Here is a 6,000-nt window from a genome sequence, read left to right on the forward strand (position 1 = left end):
TTAACCTCAGAACTGTTTAATCTCAGAATTCCAACTTGCATCTCAAAACTCTTAATCTCAGAATTCGGACTGTTCCGCCTTTAATCTCAGAATTCTGACTTTTTTAGAATTCCGATCTTGATCTAAGAATTCCGATGTAAATCTCAGGTGTCAGACTTTTTTAGAATTCCTACTTTAACCTCGGAACTCTTTAATCTCAGAATTCCGACTTTGATGTAAGAATTTCGCCTTTCATCTCAGAATTATTTAATATCCGAATTCTGACTTTTTTAGAATCCCGACTTTAATCCAAGAATTCTGACTTTAATCTCAGAATTTCAACTTTAATCTCAGGTTTCAGACCTTTTTTGAATTCCTACTTTAACCTCAGAATTCCGACTTTCATCTAAGAATTCCGACTTGCATCTCAAAACTCTTAATCTCAGAATTCGGACTGTTCCACTCTAATCACAGAATTCTTCAATATCCGAATTCCAACTTTAATCTCAGAAGTCTGACTTTTTTTAAAATTCTGACTTTAATCTCAGAATTCTGACTTCAATCTCAGGTGTCAGACTTTTTTGGAATTCCTACTTTAACCTCAGAAATTTTTAATCTCAGAATTCAGACTCTTATTTTAAGAATTCCGACTTTAATCTAAGAGTTCCGACTTGCATCTCAAAACTCTTTAATCTCAACATTCTAACTTTAAAGGCAGAGTCTGACTTCATGGAGTTCTGAGATTAAAGCCAGAATTCTGAGAAAAATATATCAGAATTCTATAAACAAATTCAGACATTGTATGTTTTTTTATTGACCTAACCTCCAAAAAAAGGACTCAGTAAGCATCATTTAATCTATGGATGTTTCTTTTAACACCTTCTATCTGAATGTAGATTTTTTAAAGCACAGCTTTTTTGACTCAAGTGTAATTTTAATGAGTTATTTAACATCTTGATTGTTATTTAGAAGAAAAGAAAGATTTTGACTCTCTGGTCTAATCAGTATTTTTGGTTATTTCTGTTGTGCAATTGCAGGAAAGCAAGACTGGAGTAAAAGATGAACAAGTCTGGAGTCTTTGATGCTACAGGCAGCTTCAGCATGGGGAGCAGACGCCTCGCCGGGGACAGACTCTACGTCACTAATGAAGCAGCTCTCGGTCTTCTTCTGACCGGCCTGTGCGTGGGGATCATTTATTTACTTGTCTTCATGATAGCTGTGTGCCGCAAAAAAATCCACACTCAACACCTCACAGTGTTCATGGTGTCGTTCACCTTCACCTGTGTCCTCCAGATGCTGTCCACATCTGTGATGGTGATAAGATATCTGGGTATCTACTGTCATCTGAAACACTGTGATTATCTGCTGGTTGTGTGGGTAGCGTCCCGACGATTAGGAGTGCTTCTCCACCTGCTGGTGGGGCTTGAGTTCTTGCTGATCCGTAGCAAGTCTCGCTTCGGCTCCAGACTTCTGCGAACGCACTGGACCCTGCCTGTCGTCCTCACGCTGAGTCTCATAAGCATACTTTTCAATGGGGTCCTCCAAGCTTCTGCGTTTCTGGGTGCAGTTGCTATAACTCTGACTTGTCTTGTATTAATTCTAGCCTGCCTCTCCTTTAGAAGCATGAAACAATACTCTTTAATAGTTGCTTGGTTAGCCTTCGCCACCTTGGGAACCTACTGTCCCAGTTTTGTGTTTGAGTGCATGGCCATTAGCGGTGTGTCTGTTTCTGTATACGTGTATGAAATCTTTCTGTGTTTGACAAACATGCGTCTGCTGATGGATGGATTTTTATGCTGGGTGATCTTCAGGACAACTCCTGAAGCAGCTCCACAGCGGCTGGAGGCAGGGCAGGTGAACCTTGATCCTCTCAGCCAGGTCCCATTCTGAGTGGATGATGGAATGTGGAGCCCTGGAAAAAGTCAATGTGTGTGGCTGTTCCTCTGTCACTGAACTGTGCTCGATAATTAAGATTCATAATGAACAGTTAAAGAATAAACAGTAATCACTGAAGTTAAGCTTACACTTTTCTCTGTGTATTTACTTCTTGACTTGAAAATCATTGATTTGGCTGAAGAATGGAAACAGGGGGAACAGCCTGTCTGGGTGTGTTTTGGTGTCAAAGTCAAACATAAGTCAGTGATCATAACATTTTTATACATAGGTCTGATAAGCCAATCAGACCATAAACAGAACAACCAACAGGTTTCATGTAGATTAATACTGATGACGCTCATGCATACCGCTAATCCATTTATTTTTCACCATTAGTACAAACGACCCGTTTTCATCGCTAATGGCTGGACGTGCATACGGGCCCTGGTTATGGTAAAGCACTCCACTCTGGCATAAGTAAAGGGAACATTCACAGGCTCCAGCTCAAACAACGCACTGCTGCACAGCTTTTAACTTGCTCTAGCAGAGGAGAGCACATGACTCCTGTTCCTGCTGACCTTCACTGGCTCTCAGTTGGTTGTAGAATTGATTTTAAGATTGTATTACTAAATGGTCAGGCACCCCCTTATTTTTGTGGCCTCTTAACCTTTTATGTTCCTGATAGCTGTTTGATCCTTAATCATAGTTCGTAACCAAAGGTGATCAGGCTTTAGGTTAGTCAAGTCTGTACCCTCTTAAATCCTCACTGAATACTCCCTTCTATCATATGGCTTTCTCTGAACTGGGGGCTATTGATATCTTATTTATTTTATCTTATTCTTGATATAACTGTTTTACCCTTGTGCTTTAATGTATGTCTGTATGGCACCTCTTCACTTTGGTTTTGAAAAATGCATTATAAATAGTTATTGTTATCATTAATATCACAGCTGGCTCACAGTGCAAACAAATTACTTTGACTTTATTTGACATTCTCTTCAGAAGCCCAGTGTTAATCTCATTAGCAATAAATGCACCATAACTCCATACATTCGCTTATCATGGCCTGGGATGACCAGTGACTCATGGTGGCTTACTGCAACGGGCAATTGAGTTAAGACATGATTTATTTTATGACTTTAGGAGCGGATTAGAGCTCTTTATCATTAGTGACGTGAGAACAGAAAAAGAGGTGTGGCAGGGCGCTGGATGTAATCAGCATCAGTCATAAGTCAGAATCGAGGCATAAACTGAGACATTACAGCTCCTCTCTTCTCAGACTTCACAGGTAAGACTGAACATTAAAATCTGCTCTATGATTATTTTATCCCTGAAGTAACCTCAGGTATTTTCTTATTTCTAACTTTAATCACAGAACTCTGTCTTTAATTTCAGAATTCTTTAATCTCAGAATTCCAACTTTAATCTAAGAATTCCGACTTGCATCTCAAAACTATTAATCTCAGAATTCAGACTGTTCCGCCTTTAATCTCAGAATTCTTTAATATCAGAATTCCACTATTAATCTCAGAATTCTGACTTTTTTAGAATTCCGACCTTGTTCTAAGAATTCCGATGTAAATCTCAGTTGTCAGACTTTTTTAGAATTCCTATTTTAACCTCGGAACTTTTTAATCTCAGAATTCAGACTCTTATTTTAAGAATTCCGACTTTAATCTAAGAATTCCGACTTTAATCTAAGAGTTCCGACTTGCATCTCAAAACTCTTTAATCTCAACATTCTCTTTAAAGGCAGAGTCTGACTTCATGGAGTTCTGAGATTAAAGCCAGAATTCTGAGAAAAATATATCAGAATTCTATAAACAAATTCAGACATTGTATGTTTTTTTATTGACCTAACCTCCAAAAAAAAATGACTCAGTAAGCACCATTTAATCTATGGATGTTTCTTTTAACACCTTCTATCTGGGTGTAGATTTTTTAAAGCACAGCTTTTTTGACTCAAGTGTAATTTTAATGAGTTATTTAACATCTTGATTGTTATTTAGAAGAAAAGAAAGATTGTGACTCTCTGGTCTAATCAGTATTTTTGGTTATTTCTGTTGTGCAATTGCAGGAAAGCAAGACAGGAGTAAAAGATGAACGAGTCTGGAGTCTTTGATGCTACAGGCAGCTTCAGCATGGGGAGCAGACGCCTCGCCGGGGACAGACTCTACGTCACTAATGAAGCAGCTCTCGGTCTTCTTCTGACCGGCCTGTGCGTGGGGATCATTTATTTACTTGTCTTCATGATAGCTGTGTGCCGCAAAAAAATCCACACTCAACACCTCACAGTGTTCATGGTGTCGTTCACCTTCACCTGTGTCCTCCAGATGCTGTCCACATCTGTGATGGTGATAAGATATCTGGGTATCTACTGTCATCTGAAACACTGTGATTATCTGCTGGTTGTGTGGGTAGCGTCCCGACGATTAGGAGTGCTTCTCCACCTGCTGGTGGGGCTTGAGTTCTTGCTGATCCGTAGCAAGTCTCGCTTCGGCTCCAGACTTCTGCGAACGCACTGGACCCTGCCTGTCGTCCTCACGCTGAGTCTCATAAGCATACTTTTCAATGGGGTCCTCCAAGCTTCTGCGTTTCTGGGTGCAGTTGCTATAACTCTGACTTGTCTTGTATTAATTCTAGCCTGCCTCTCCTTTAGAAGCATGAAACAATACTCTTTAATAGTTGCTTGGTTAGCCTTCGCCACCTTGGGAACCTACTGTCCCAGTTTTGTGTTTGAGTGCATGGCCATTAGCGGTGTGTCTGTTTCTGTATACGTGTATGAAATCTTTCTGTGTTTGACAAACATGCGTCTGCTGATGGATGGATTTTTATGCTGGGTGATCTTCAGGACAACTCCTGAAGCAGCTCCACAGCGGCTGGAGGCAGGGCAGGTGAACCTTGATCCTCTCAGCCAGGTCCCATTCTGAGTGGATGATGGAATGTGGAGCCCTGGAAAAAGTCAATGTGTGTGGCTGTTCCTCTGTCACTGAACTGTGCTCGATAATTAAGATTCATAATGAACAGTTAAAGAATAAACAGTAATCACTGAAGTTAAGCTTACACTTTTCTCTGTGTATTTACTTCTTGACTTGAAAATCATTGATTTGGCTGAAGAATGGAAACAGGGGGAACAGCCTGTCTGGGTGTGTTTTGGTGTCAAAGTCAAACATAAGTCAGTGATCATAACATTTTTATACATAGGTCTGATAAGCCAATCAGACCATAAACAGAACAACCAACAGGTTTCATGTAGATTAATACTGATGACGCTCATGCATACCGCTAATCCATTTATTTTTCACCATTAGTACAAACGACCCGTTTTCATCGCTAATGGCTGGACGTGCATACGGGCCCTGGTTATGGTAAAGCACTCCACTCTGGCATAAGTAAAGGGAACATTCACAGGCTCCAGCTCAAACAACGCACTGCTGCACAGCTTTTAACTTGCTCTAGCAGAGGAGAGCACATGACTCCTGTTCCTGCTGACCTTCACTGGCTCTCAGTTGGTTGTAGAATTGATTTTAAGATTGTATTACTAAATGGTCAGGCACCCCCTTATTTTTGTGGCCTCTTAACCTTTTATGTTCCTGATAGCTGTTTGATCCTTAATCATAGTTCGTAACCAAAGGTGATCAGGCTTTAGGTTAGTCAAGTCTGTACCCTCTTAAATCCTCACTGAATACTCCCTTCTATCATATGGCTTTCTCTGAACTGGGGGCTATTGATATCTTATTTATTTTATCTTATTCTTGATATAACTGTTTTACCCTTGTGCTTTAATGTATGTCTGTATGGCACCTCTTCACTTTGGTTTTGAAAAATGCATTATAAATAGTTATTGTTATCATTAATATCACAGCTGGCTCACAGTGCAAACAAATTACTTTGACTTTATTTGACATTCTCTTCAGAAGCCCAGTGTTAATCTCATTAGCAATAAATGCACCATAACTCCATACATTCGCTTATCATGGCCTGGGATGACCAGTGACTCATGGTGGCTTACTGCAACGGGCAATTGAGTTAAGACATGATTTATTTTATGACTTTAGGAGCGGATTAGAGCTCTTTATCATTAGTGACGTGAGAACAGAAAAAGAGGTGTGGCAGGGCGCTGGATGTAATCAGCATCAGTCATAA

The sequence above is a fragment of the Notolabrus celidotus genome, chromosome 23, assembly GCF_009762535.1.
Source record: "Notolabrus celidotus isolate fNotCel1 chromosome 23, fNotCel1.pri, whole genome shotgun sequence".
Classification (NCBI taxonomy): Eukaryota; Metazoa; Chordata; class Actinopteri; order Labriformes; family Labridae; genus Notolabrus; species Notolabrus celidotus.